We start from the raw sequence: 15,379 nt of genomic DNA, 5'->3' as shown, positions 1-15,379 counted from the left end.
AATGAGTGGGAAAAAGTGGGCGTTCATCTGATGTGTTTTCGAGCGGACCCGAATTTTAAACGCTGGGATTGTCCCTTTAAAGGTATAATATTGCTGTCTCTATTTGTGTTGTACCTGGCTATATGTTCTTTTCTATAACTTTAAAATAAATCAGCTTAGTTAATTTTTTTTCATGTTTGGAGGCAAAGCAGCATAATTAGGAGAAGGTGTTTGTTTTAGTCTTTAAAAATGCAAAGCAGTCACTGTCTGAATTCACTTACTTTCGGAAAGTAAAATACTCCTGTACGTCTGAAATTACTTGTTTGTTGTTTTAAAAAGTCTGCACATGTAAAGCTGCTTACATGTGTGTGAAATTAATTTTATAATAATCATTTGTGATACGTTAGGTTAGGGTTAGGATGCTGCACATTTCTGAGATGTTTGTAGTAGGCTGTCTGCATTGCATAAACTCAAATTGCAGTAGAAAATGAAACTGCATCCTTTAACCAAGAAGAAAATTACTTAGCTTACCTTTTACTGCTGGAGATGTTGTAGTGTAGTCAGTGTGTACTGTGAAATAAAATAAATCCTCTCACTCTTCGCCACAATCTCGCTCCTTCCTTTAGCTTTACCGCAAATATAAAATAACGACCGAACGGTGTTTTGGCGCATGCGCATACCAGCGGAAAGACACTGGCATGAAAAAAACGTGAAAAAAGTAAGTTGGCGCATGCGCAGAACAGCTGAAGTACGCGGACGTGTAAACACACAGAAAAAAAGTTAAATTTCAATTACATTTAAATTTAAGGGTCGCGGGCCGCATGGAAGAGCTCTGAGGGCCGCATGCGGCCCGCGGGTTGGACAGTCCTGCTCTACCTACTGGGACTATTGCAATTCAGACAGACAATCTACCTACCAGGACTACTGCATTTCAGACAGACAATCTACCTACTGGGACTACTGCAATTCAGACAGACAATATGTCAGTGGTATGGTACATCAACAAGCAGGGCGGGACCAGATCTTATCCCTTGTGTCGGGAGGAGCTTCGAGTATGGCAATGGGCAATGTCTTGCCAACATTTTCTGACTGTGACGCACATTCCCAGGAAATCCGACGTGATAGCAGACAGGCTCAACAGGACTAGCCTCATGAGTGGTCCCTGAAGCAAGAAGTCGCAAATGGGGCCAGCCATGCTGCAATCTTTTTGCCACTCCCATCAGCAAATGCAGCAGCTATTTCGCCCTAGTCCCCCCTCCAGGACAGTCACCCAGGGATGCACTTGTTAACGATTGGCCTCTGGGATTACTTTATGCCTTTCCACCTTTCCCTCTAATTCCAAAGGTACTTCAGAAAGCAAAGTCACTATGTTGCAAACCCATCCTCATTGCTCCTTACTGGCCTCATCGGATATGGTTTCCGTTTCTTCACCATCTTCATATGGAGCCTTGGATACTGTACCCAGCTTCGGACCCATGCAGGCTCCATCCTTCCTTCCAAACTCTCAAACTGACTGCTTGGTTTCTTCCCTTCCCGTCTTAGCCAGGTTCCCAAACATTTCCCCGGCTGTACAGCACATCCTAGTGTCCTCTCACAAGCCCACTACCAGGAATATTTACACTAGCAAATGGAGGAGGTTCTCTTATTTGGGCGAAGAGTAATGATATTGATCCCTTCACTGCTTCTGTTCGTAAGATTCTTGATTTTCTGGCCAAAACCTTCGAAAGAGGGGCAGCTGCAGCTGCTGTTAGGGTCCAACTAGCTGCCATCTCCAATTTTCATGTAAGATACTTGGGTTCTAACATCATGTCCCATACGTTGTGCAGAGCATTCTTATGAGGTGCAACTCTTTTACGGCCCCTGGTAAGAGAACATCACCCCCCCACCGCGGGACCTACGCTTGGTTTTAGCTTCTCTGGTTCTTCCACCCTTTGAACCAGCAGCATCTTGCCCCCTGAAATGAAATTTCTATCTTGGAAAACCTTTTTCTTGGTTGCTATCACCTCAGCTAGACGGGTTTCTGAAGTGCATGCTTTATCTGTTCACCTGCCGTATCTCATTTTTCACAAAGATAGTCTCTCTCTTAGAACCAGTCCTTCCTCCTTGCCAAAAGTATGCTCAGAGTATAATTTAAATCAGTCCATTGAGCTTCCTGTATTCTTCCCCAATTATGGCAACAAGGCAGAGTATAGACTCCACCAATTGGATGTTCATAGACAATTATGTTTTTATTTACACAGGACCAAAGACCTTAGAAAATCAGACCAATTGTTTGTATCCTTTGCCGATAATAAACAAGGTTCTCCAGTGACCTTATCAAAACTGCTGTCAGATGCAATCAGTTATTCTTATGATTTGCATAAAAAGACGTTTCCAGGGAGGGCCAGAGGACACTCAACCACTTAGCCACCCTGTTGATTTCCAAGCCAAATTTCAATCTGTGCAGCAGCAACATGGGCAAACCTTTATACCTTTATCACATATTACAAAGTGGATGTGGTGTCCCAGAATAGGGTATTCTTTGGCGCCACGGTCCTGAAGAGTTTGTTCCAGTGAGCCACCCAAGAACCTGGTGTTGGGGACGTGGTCCCAACCAGCAAGAACGAAGGCGAGATGGGATAACATAACAAAGGAGTTATGTATCTACCATAATTTTCCATGTTTGTTGTCTTTCTTCTCACCTTCCTTCTTGCATCCCCCCTCCTTCCCCCTTCCTGGAAGATAGAGAGTAGTTTCTTTATTGGTTACACTGGCTGAGTTTCCTGCTGACATACCAGGTTAGGTAACCATGCATTGTTTTTCCTCTTTTTTTTCCTAACCTTAAATGTATAAGAGCTTAGTAAAATTAGTTTTCTGCTATGTATGTGTAGTGTGGGCTATTACAAATGAGATCTGGGTAGCTACTGCTAGGCATGTTGGGATAGGGGTTAGCCTCGAGCCAGTAAAAGCTCTCGAGCTATAGTAAATCGGCCGAGTCGGAGCTGAAGATTGGCTCCCAACCAGTAAGAAGGAAGGCAAGATGAAGGACAACAAACATGGAACGTTATGGTAGGTACCTAACTTCTTTTTATAACAAGTTAACATGAGACAATTTTCTAAATACATCCATACAAAATGGAATAAACAGTTATAAACAACAAACCCACTCTAAATAAGGAGGCTGTCCTCTCTATCTGCAACTTCAGCGTTTAAGGTGAGGGTGCTGATATTAGTACCAGCAATGTTTGGACTGCTGGTGTTACAGGCTGCAATGCTATCACATCTTCTCCCACATCTTCAAGGACTAAATCAGTAATGATGGGCTGTCCTCAGCTCGGTCCGAGTCCATATCATTCTCTAGGTTTTTCAAAAGGATCATCACCCATCCCTCTAAATAAGAAAAGAAAGTACTGCACCCTCTGTTTCTGCTCCTATCAGAGTCGTTATAGGCCCAAGTGACAGAGTAGCACAGACCCCCCCCCAAACCTGTTCTAAAGCAAGTATCCCAAGACACTTCTAATCTTTTGAATATCTCCCCTGCCAAGAAGTTCCCAGAATGTGCAAGTGTAAGAGGAGAGAGATTCTCCTGTAAAATCTCTCACTCTGGACACTGACCTCAGTAAGACTGAAGACCCTAGACTGAGGCTATCCTAGATTTGATTTCTCAAAAGCTTGCTTGGCCTGACCCCCCCCCCCCTTTCCTTAGATAAGAAGGTGTTGTTCAAGGCTTTCAGGTCTGTGCCCTGTACTTCCTGGGTGGTCCCCTTCTCCAATGGGAAGATTGATCTTGTGGGGAGAGACCATGGCAGGAGCCTGACATTGTGGAACCCTATTCCCTGCAACCCCCCAAAAAATTTGACTTAAGTTTCTTAGTTGGCAGATGTGATCCAAGAGACTGTGAGGGCACAAGCTGACTGTAGGAGAAGGGAGGAATTTGAGCACTGGAACAAGCATTGGAGTGGAGAAGTTGCCTTCTACCATGAAGGCAGATTGCGCATAATTCAAGGCGGACAGAGTGGAACAATAAGTGCATAACTTTATTTTCTTCTGGTACTTCACCCAGGAGGCAATTTTCTTCATAGAGCAGTGCCCTTTTTTATATTTCTGCACAAACATTTTTCAGACATTCTTGTATCTTTCTCATAATCTTGGATCTATACTTGGTATGTAAAATAAATGAAGTGATGAGAAATGCACTTTTGGATTTTACAAATGCAGCTCTCCAAAGTTTTCTTCTTTAAACAAGATATGCATTGGTCTGTGCTATGACTCCCCCACACCCACTAAACTTTATTTTCTAAAGTTTTAGGAAATAGAAAATCTTCTACATAATAATGTAATATCCTTGAAAATATAGTGTTAATTAAATAAGCCACAATGCTTCCTGTATCCTTGAATTTAAATTTTCCTTATTTTTATTGCATATACATTTCACTGGTGCTTTCAGTGCTACATCATCTTGTGCTCCATTAATGCACCATTTAACACTGTTGACAGTTTTGTTCAGTTATTGCCAACACGTTTTAGGCCTGGTTTACCATGTGCTTTACTCATTTCAGTACAATTTGCAACTCTGTTTATTGTTCTAACCATTTTATCTTCTTTTAACTTAACTCCTCAGCATTTATTGCTGATCACTTTCTTACCTTCGTATCAAATTCTAACATGCTCTTCCCAAGTCTTGACCTTTATACCTATTTTTATATAGAGCACTTAACATTATAGCTTAATTTATGTTAACGATATCAGTCAGCAGACTGATTTCATCTTTCCTTCCACTAGCAGCTTATATCTCCACAAATGATTTACGTTTTCTAAATTGTATTTGTAACTTTCCCTTGCTTTAACAAAACTGGCTCCATCTCCTACTTATATTTGTTCATAAAACTTAGAAATTTCATGTTGATATATATATATATATATTATTTTTTTTATAGCTGCTTTTTGCTGCATGCCTGCTTGCCATCATACCACCTTTTGCTGGGCTTGGCCCCATTTGCTGTTCATCATTAGATCATTGTTGCAGTAGCATACATCTCTTTGGGATGTATACTACCAAGATCAGTATGTGAAAGCTTTTGGGCACCTTCCCAAGCACCGAACAGACAAGGAGAGTACAAGGGTGTGCTAATATAAAATCAGACCTATGGATGCCAAAATTTAGAACTTGTTTGCCATTGAAGATAAGTCTGTCTCAGTCTTTGCTGCATCTTCAGTGGTTTGACACTTGGCTTGTTTGAACTTTAAGGTAGATAAGTACCGCTTTGGGAATTTTACTACCATTTTTGTGAGATAATTGCTGTTTGTTCTTGCTTATGTCTGGGAGAAAAGGAAAGTGGCTGTGTGGAAGGCAAAAAAGGCAAATGCCTTATAAAAATTCACACACAGCTTGCTTGTTTTGTTTAGGGGAGTTACATGACATCAGTGTGTGTAGTATATTTTTATCCTTTGCACCAAAAGCTATCAAAAATCTGATTACCTTCATAAACATTTTGTTCAAGAACCAATAGCTTAAGGCTTTCAAGAAACTTAGTGTGGACTGAGGTCCTAGTTACCTCAACCATTTGTCTTCTGGCTCCTCAGAAAAAAAGACTGTTATAGAGGGTCAGAAAGTGGCTTACATTTCATGGTCTCTTACTTGGCCATTAACAGATGACTCCACTGTGGCTATTTCGAAGTTCTCAGACCATCTTTCTATCTCTTCTGTCCCTTATAATGGTGCTTCTTGGGAGGCCACTAAGGGTTGGGAGTCTAGTATGATCTCTAGAGTCAGACATATGCCTACCACCAAGGACCACATTTGGTGGTCTCAGAAGGGCTGTAAATGCTGATGAGGGAAAAGGTATCAGGCTCCCATACTGAAGTCGTTACATAAGGTCATCTTAAAATTTGCCTTTGGACACTCCAAACAAGAGAAACCAGAAAGCTAAATATATTTCATGTCCTTCAAAGAGGAATGACATTCCTTAGCTAAAGATCTTTTTAAGGTCTTTGCAGTGTTATCCTGCTTCTTATCTAAAAAGGAAAAGGTCTCCCTCTCCTTCAGTGTGTGACTCCTAGTCTGACATTGGAGTGATTGGGCTAGACTATGCCCCCCAGATGTCTTCTCCTGATTTCTTAGAGTCAGCGTCTGAAAAAATATTTCTTCAGATTCTCCAATAGAAGAGATTTCATTTTCAGGCATCACAGGCAGGAAGGAAGACCTCTTCCAATGTGAAGAAAAAGTGGGACTCAAAGAAGTTATACTCTTGCAAGTAGACATCCCTGTGTCCATTCTTCCTGTAATTGGTGCTGTGGGGGACTCCTTTAATTCTGCATGTACTACTCCTAATAGTCAGCCCTTTCCACCCCAAAAACTGTCAATATTCACAAACTCCTTTTTTGCAGCTCAGTGGCTGACCCATCTGTAATTTCCTTAACCAAGGATTCTAGCTGTATACTCTTTCCTGATTGTAATCCTGTGCCTTTTGACAAGGATGGAAGTACTTTTGAAAGGTATGGAAAAATGTTTTCCTTCCTCTACGGTAACTTTCAACACAGTCAGTTTTTAAGCTTGTGGCAAAATATCTGATGGATTCTTTGGCTGATGTGAAGACGACATTTGTCGAGTTACTGTCTTTGGACATGAAATCTTACCTATTCAGTAAGATTTCTTCAGTGGCACAAGTCACTAAGTTGTTGTTGCAGTGTCCAGAGCAGCTAGAACTTGGTCAGTTATGAGTAGATGTACAGGAACTGGATCCCAAAATCTGCCAGAAGATATCAAGGTTCTTAATAATCCCTTGGACAGCTTGGTACCCCTTCAGCTGAAGTTCTGAAAAGATTTGATAAGGGGGGGGGGGGGTCTTTTAAGTGGAGTTAAACAGATTTTTTCAGTTTTCCATTCTTAAGTATAGCAGAAATATAGGGCCTTTCCTGGGCCCTTCCGTAGGAAACATTTCAAACAATCCCAACAGAAATTTGAGAAACAACAGTACAAGAAACAATGGCAGAGCTATTTAAAGAAGGGAAAAAAAAAAAAGGAAGGGCTGTCCAGGCCCAAGGACAGTCAAAGAAAAAAATGCTGTCTTTTTTTTTTTCCAATCTCTTCCCCATCTTAGCCACCCTCTAAATCTGGTAAGCAATTTTCTCAATGGAATCTGATCACAACAGACCCCTCTGTGATGAAAACTATCCCGAATGACTACAGATTGCAGTGGGACTTCTTCCCTCCAAACCACTGGGTTCCCTCACATCTAGAAAAGTCAAACTCCTCTCTCTCTTCCGGTCAGTTCATATATTTTATTTCAGAACATCATCAAGCCAGTTCTGAATTCTCAAGGAGCAGGATTTATTCAAGAATGTTTCTAGTCCCCAAAAAGGAGGGAACTTGGAGATTTGTACTGGATTTTTCTTTCTCAAACTTTTACATAAAGATTCCTAATACTCACCTTCCGTTTCATTCTCCTTTAATTTCTCTTCTGTTTTTCCTGGTATTTCACAGCCTAAAAGCTGTCACCTCATATTCATTTACAGAAAATTCAGATGCTTTTTACAGTTTCCTGTCTCTGGTTCACATTTTCAAGTATTTTCTTTACCCTTTGGTATTTCCACAACTCCAAGGATGTTCGCAAAATGACTACCATCAGTAATTGCTTTTTTCTTACTGTTTTCAAGACCGTCAGGAATGTATTTCAAAACCTAGGGTTTCATCTCAGTCTGGAGAAGTCATCCCTTATCCCATCTCACAGAATCACATGTCTAGGTAGCCTGCTAGATACATCCATAATGATGGCTTATCTTCCTCCAAAAAGATAAACTTTTATCACTTACAATTTCTGCTGTTTTCTCAATAACCAGTGACTATAGCAAGGGAATTTCTCAGAATTGTGGAATACATGGCTTCCTTGATCTTGATGATTCCAGTACATATTTTACACATGAGAAAAATGCATGCCTCAATGTTGGCCTTTCATTCGTTCCTTCCTCCCTCAGCTGATGAGTCTGGATTTGAGAGACTGATCCGACTCAGCCACTTCTACCAGACCCTCAGATCCAAAACTCTTGAGCTCTTTACCCACAATGCCCCATCAGCCTAACATACCTCAGATGTTGTTTGCCGCCATTTAGCTTTAGATGTTGATCCTGTCACTCTCACGCTTTGTTTTTTTTTTTTTCCAAAAAAGTCAATGAGTTTACCTTTTAAATTACATTGTCCCCTACCTTAATTTCAATTTCTTCTACTTCTGTTGTGTTTTGCTACTTTTTCCAGCTGTTTTCTTACTTTCAGCTGCTACTGTTTTTCTTCGTACTTCTCTGTAGCACCATTGTTGGCACATTATTTAAAACTTTTTTCTTACTCAGAGTATACTTTACACTACCATTGCTGGTAGTTGTTTTGTCCTTTTGCTTTTTTCTTCTTAAAAATAAATAAGATAGTTTTGAGTTAGTTTCACTTTTAATAATTTTCCTTTTTTGTGGACTTAACTTGGACCAGTATGGCTTACGAGCCTACCAGTTTTAAAAAGTGCATCACCTGTGGTCATAAAATCACTAAGTCAAATGCCCACAGGGAATGCATATATTGCTTAGGACCCCACACATTTAGATGCAGATTGCTCTATCTGTTCTGGATTAAATTCCAGAGCCCTTACTGATCAAAGAAACTAACTGGTGTTGAAGGACCTTCTCCCTTCTACTACTACTGCTTCCATAGCTGGGGCTCAAACCCCTTCTAAGAAAATGGTCAAGGGGAAGCCAAACTCTCTCCCAAGGTTACAGACTCACAATCCTCATCAACTCCATCAGATCTGTCAACTGAGGTGTCTAAAAAATCAGTTCCAACCGCCTTGGATCTGATTGCTTCTAAATCTAAATTACCCCAGATCAGAACACCTCTGCTCCTACTTGATCCAGTCACTTCTTGGCTCCCTTCACCTTTCTTGGAGAGATCCCCCCCCCCCCCCAAGCTTTCAAGACTTCCATCTTCCACATCTTAGGTCTTCCAGAAGCTTATCCAAGGCTGATGTAGATAGGATGATGAGAAAATTTCTAAGAGCATAGATCCAGACGAGTCTACTCCCAACTCCAACTGGATTCATGAGATTACCTTGTCCACTTCCCCCTTGGTCTCTCTTCTGATCCGGCCCACTGTTTCAGGGCCCCAGGTCTATTGGAGCTGAAGGACTCTTGGAGACGAAGCATCATTGCCAGATTGGGGGTGGGGGCTTTAGGATCAACTTCAAAGCTGTTGGAGACATCTGTGCCCCTCGGGACTTCAGCACTGGATAGTTCGTGTCTGACTGCCTCCTTGGATGGAATGCTTGTGGGGTGGCGGGAGCTGAAGATTCAGGAATTATCATGTCCTTTGCCTTCAGTTTTGGTTTCTCCCAGGTGCTCTGCCTTTGAGGCTGTGGAGAGGGACTTCACTTTATCTAAAGAAAGGACATCCCTGCCCTCCTCGTATAAGACAACTTTAATTTCTTAGGTTCTCTGCTGTGAGCCTCATCCGTCCATCCCATTGGGACAACCAGTCCAGTCAGGTGTCTATCAGGACAGCCTCATCTCTTCTGATGCTTCCCCAGACCAGCCCACTGAGGAGGTCCCTCAGAAGAGGATGTGTAAAAGGAGACACCTAGATTCTCCTCAGGAATCCATCACTGAGGACACTGATTTTGATGAAGCTGAGGGGTCCCCTAAATTTCCACCTGAAGATGTCTCATTTGGAGGCATCCCAGAACTTTTAAAACAGAAAAGTGGCTGATCTTCCGATATCCCCTTCCTGTTGATGGAGGCTTTCGGATCTGGCCCAGCCACTTCTTGGCAGACTCCCTCAGCTGACAGACTTGTAGATCTTGTTTCTTGCTGGACATAGAAGGAACTGGACACTGTGAAAAAGATCCCTAAACGACCTGACAAAATTTTAGCTCCTCCCAAGGATCAGACTCACTGGAGCAAGGGTGTCTCGGTTGATGCATTGGTTGTGGCCGCAGCTACCAAAAAAAGAGCTTGCAGAGCTCTTCCGTCCATCCCCCTAGCAGGAGTCCAGGGCCTTGTACAGATGTAAGAGCATGTATGCTTCAGTAACCTTTACCCTCTGTCAGTGAATTACTTTGCACATTTCACAAGATTACAAAGAGATTTGACAAAAGAAAAAATTAAAAACACAAACTCTTTAAAAACAAAAAGCTTGTTGTGAAGAATCCCTCTACACCTTTATTGTAAGCGCTTTTGTGCAAGTCCAATGCCTGCATCCAAAGAAGTGCAGGCATTGGACTTGCACAAAAGTGCTTACAATAAAGGTGTAGAGGGATTTTTCGCAACAAGCTGTCTTTTTGTTTTTAAAGATTTGACAAAAGAACTATCCAAATCTCTTTGTGTCCATGTCTGCAGAGGGCCAAAATAGTTTCCTTGAAACTGCCCACCATACAGTCAATTTCTGATGTGTCCATGAGGCTGAGCTCCATGCAGGGGAAGGTAGATCACTGACAGCTGTTCGGGTATAGCCATTAGGAGACGTGCTTGGATGCAACTGTGATTTTGTGGAGCCCTTTAAGTCTTCATTCTTCAATGCTCCCTTTGATGGATCTTCCTTACTTGGCCCCAAGGTAAAGGACAAGCTCTTCAGATGTGAGCAAGAGGGAAAGACCCTGTCTGCCATATGCATACATTTTTGTACTCCTCGAAGACCTTTCTCTAGGAATCGGTGATGAGGTAGAAAAATGTGGTTTCCCAAATCCAGGTGTCCTTTTCAAGACTCACATGGAGATGGTTCCCTCAGAGGCAGAGGTGGGAACTCTTACAAAAGATGCCACACCCATGGCAGAGATGGCCCGCAGAACCAGGAATTCCAGGATTCCATCTCTTCAGGCCCTACCAGAGATCCTGAAGGGAGGCCCAACTGTTTGTCTTTCAACCAAAAAGCCTGGCTATCTATAACAAAAGCTTCCTGGTTGCAGTGTGTTATATCTTGAGGTTGTATCGTACCATTTTCCCAAATTCTCCCTACAGAAATGAAAAGAATCCCTGATGTTCCACCCAGTCAGAGAGAAGCAGCAGCATTAGAAATAAAAAAGCTGCTGGAAAAGGAATCTTCCAGAAGATCGCCCAGACCAGATAGAATCTGGGACCTATTCAAGATTCTTCTTGGTGCCAAAAAAGAAATGCGACTTGAGGCCAGTTCTGGATCTCAGCAAACTAAATCAATTCATGCAATATTTAAGTTTCTGGATGGCCGTAGTTCAGTCCATTCTGCCTCTGCTGCGAAGAGAATATTGGATGTGCTCAATAGATCTTCAGGATGTGTGCTATCACATCAAATAAATAGGTGCTCCAGAAAATATTTATGTTTCTGGCTGGGAGCCAGTCATTACCAGATGTCCTTCCATATCACTGTTACAGGATTCTTTACTAAAGGGATCCCTTGCCAAGGATAACCCATCATCTGGCTAGGATATCAAAGCCATTCTTTTTTTTAAAAGACATTGCACGTCACACACATGCTCCCCACATGCAGCATAAGGCATAAAGGTAACATACTCAGAGCTTCTTTGCCAGCAGTCCAAACATCCTCCTCTATCATCAGTCTGAACACACTTTCATTTGTGCTTGTTACCAGTAATTTTCAGATAAGTGCCTTGTTGAGGTTTTCTTCTCATCTTTTTTTTTTTCTTTTAGTTGCAAGGGTCTGTACCTCCTAAGGTCTTTCGGGATGATTCCTCTTTGAAAAAGTAGCAGAAAACAAAACAGATTTCCCCTGCTCCTAAGGATCCCCAGTGCGAATGGTAAGATATTACACAGGAGTTGTTTACTGCACTCATGGGCTTGAAGGCCAGCAGCAAGTTTCTCTTCCTGTTCCCCTGTGGTCATTTACTCCTTTTAAGAGGCCTAGAGAGCAGGACTCTTCTGATGAAGACTTGGACAATTGGGAAGAATTTTTGGCGTACTCCTCTAATATTCCTTCTTCATTGGACTATGGTTCTGAGAAGGAGGGCTCCATTTGTTCATATTCTCCCTTTGAGGAACTTTCTTTTGGGAATAATATCTCTGATATGATGGAATTTTTTAAGTCGTACTGTACCCAGGTTTCAGACATCCATAAGAGGTATGAAGTCTTCCAGATTGAGTCTCATAATCCTTCTGCTGTCCTAGCTGTCCTGTTGGGCACTTTTTCTGCAATTTCTCAAGCTCCTGATTCCCAACCTCCAGCCCCTGAAAAAAACTGACAGGTTTTATAAAGTGCCTGATGATTGAAGTTTCTTTACAAATGTCCTTCTTCTGACCCCTATGTTGTGTCTGTATCTTATAACAAGCCTTCCAGGCTACTAAATTGCTTCCTTCTGACAAGGAGAGTAGGGCTATGGAATGGCTGGGCAAAAAGGTGTGTACTGCTGCTACCGTGTCCTTATGGGCTATTAATTATCCAACCCATATGACCAGGTATGTCTTAACCTGTTAGGCCTGATAAAGAAGAGCTGTTTCTGACCTTCCTGATTCAGAGGGGAAGGTTTCATCCCTCTCTTTGTTGAGCTTCTCTTCTCACTTGGCTTGCCATGCTATTAAACGTAGTTATGATGCAGCTGATGCCCTTCCAAGGTCGCTGCCTTTGGTTCTGTGTTGAGATGTTATTCTTTGCTTCACCTACAACCTTCAGGGCCTTTTGTCTCAAGCAGTTTCTGCTCCAAAATGGGGGGGGGGTTATTCCAGAATGTTTCTGGGTCCCAGGAAAGAAGGCAGTTGGAGGCCTACTCTGGATCTTTCTCAGTTCAACACTTTTCTAAAGGTTCCTTTCAAATGCTGTCTGTTCAGACTCTGTTTCCTTTTCTACCTCAGGCTTTCCTAGTCTCTCTGGACCTCAGAGATGCCTATCTTCACATCACTGTTTCAGGAAATGTTTCTGTTTCTTCCTTGCATTTTCAGTTTTCTGATTTACCTTTTGGCCTTTTTATTGCCCCAAGGGTTTTCACCAAGTGTCTCTCTTGTGTGATTGCCTTTTCCAGGATGAGTGGGATACAAATCTTTCCTTACCAGGATGACCTGCTCATTCAGGCCTCTTCTGCAGAGGCTTGCAGAAGCGTAGGGTGTATGGTAAATTTCCATAAATCCTTCCTGACTCCTCCTGTGGATCATGTTTTTCTCAGATGCATGCTCAAAACCATTCTTATGCTGTTTCCCCTGCCACCACCCAAGACTCTGACTGTAATTGCCCTTTTTCAGTCCCTTCTTACTCGGGTCTAAGTTACGGCCAGGAAGTTTCTAAGGGCTCTGGGTTGTATAACTTTAAGCATTCCCTATGCATCCTCTACCTGGACTCCATATGAGGAACTTTCAGTGGTTCCTAAAGTCTGTATGACTTCAGCACTCATTCTTTAGACTTTCTAGTTCCTTTTCTTCCATGCCTCAAACTAGAGCTTCATTGATGGATTTATCAGCTCTCTCTCAACGCAGGGCTTCCTTTACGGCCTTCAGTCCCCTCTCAGGAGTTTTTTTTGGATGCCTAAGATGTGAACTGTTAGGCTTCTTTTGACCCTGTAAAGGTTTAGAGCCTTTGGCTCATTTGTCAGAGGGTGGTCCATAACAATATTAAGGAGGTGAGAGCCCTTCTTGCTCTTCTTCTAGGGCCTCTCAAAATCTTTACAGACAAAATGCTACAGTGATATGGTACATCAGCAAGCAAGGAGAGACATGGTCTTACCTAATGCGCAGACTAGCTCTTCAGGTTTGGGATCTGGCTGTCCACTATCGGGTGACTCTTCAGGCTGTTTATATTCCTTCAAAACAAGACATCACAGCAGACTCTGAGCAGGTCCATAACACAGACTCATGAGTGGATGCTTCAGAAATGTGGTTCTGGGCATTGTCCTCTGGTGGGGTACTCCTCAGATCTCTCTGCCTTCTGTCTGAGCAGACAACTTCCTGTGGCATAGAAAGTGGACACCCTGTCTTTCTCTTGGAAGGGGATGTTTCTGTATGCCTTCTCTTCCTCTCATACTGAATCTCCTGCTCACAATAGAACAAGACTCCTCCAAAATCTTGTTGGTGACTCCCTTTTCACCCAGACAGCATAGTTTCCCTCTTCTTCTTCTACATCTAGCCAAGGGCAATCACCACAAGTTACTTCACAGGGTGGACCTACTCACACAAAACATGGGGTCTCTCATCCATCCTTGCTTGTCCACTCTTCATCTGACACTATGGGTGATAGGGATTTGATTCCTTTTACGCACTTTTTTTTATGAGGACATGCTCCGGGTTCTGCTGGAGGCCAGGAAACTCACTACCAGGAAATCTTATTTGCCCAAATGGAAAAGATTTTCTATCTGGTGCCTTACTTGTAACCAGGATCCACTTTCTGTAGAGGTTACTCTGGTTCTCTGTTATTTGTGTGAATTGTTCAATGCTGGGCTGGAATATTCTTCAGTTAAAGGTCACCTTTCAGCTCTTTCTGCTTGTCTGCCTTTGACTCCTCTTTTGACTTCTAGTTTTGAGGGCAAACAATTTCTTAAAGGTAGATTCCAAGATGGCTGGGCATTGGGTAACAACTTAATTCTGGGTCTCCCAATCTGAAAAGAGAAACTTAACAGAGAAGGCCAGTGGATCTAGATTTCTGTGTAAATTTCAGTAACTGGCCAGTAAATTCACTGTAGGAAAATCATCTGCAAAAGGTGAGAAAAGCACAGATTGAGAGTCGTACTGCAGTGGTTCAGCAAGTAGTACTACAAAGTCCAGACATGACTTCCAGTAATCTAGAAGAGAGTATAAAGCAGCTACACACAGACCTGGTTAAAATAAACAAAACAGTGAAGTAGTATATGACCACAAACAATAAAAAGCTAGAAAAATGGAGGAAGCTGTGACGAAAGAAGGTACTGCCAGCACCTCTAGCTGGAATTTTGTAAATAATTATAGCATTTGTGAATATCAAACTGATTTTATACAAGACACATGTTACAAATGTATTAGAACTGTATGTCATGTGTATATTAAACTGATATGTGGAGATGTTTGTATTGAAAAGGTATTTGTAAAGTGCTTGTTTTTGACATTTATCCACAGTGTACCCTACTGGAGAGAACTGAAATGTACATGCACTGTTGTAACTGTTTAAATGTATATGTTTCAATAGAGGAAACTGGGAGACAGGAGGTTAATATATCTGAATTTAAATCACTTTATGGATTAGTCCATAAAGATGCTATCGCACATGTTTCAGTGCAGCCAGAGACACAAAGTCTGTATTAGGAAGCTTTATGTATTTTCTTTGGGGTGAACTAATTACTGCTCTGGAAGTGTGGAGGTATGCAGTTGTTTTATGACTTCGGCACCTGCTAAAGATATTAGCAAAAGCCCTTGTGTGTATATGTTTGCAGGCAGATGCTAAGTCCTGCCAGCTTCCAGCAATGGGAGTTTACATTGGAACTAGAAGTCAGATGACCAGAACTGA

The sequence above is a fragment of the Protopterus annectens genome, chromosome 5.part0 (assembly GCF_019279795.1).
Source record: "Protopterus annectens isolate FY-2018-M chromosome 5.part0, PAN1.0, whole genome shotgun sequence".
Classification (NCBI taxonomy): Eukaryota; Metazoa; Chordata; order Ceratodontiformes; family Protopteridae; genus Protopterus; species Protopterus annectens.
This window is presented reverse-complemented; position numbering follows the sequence as displayed.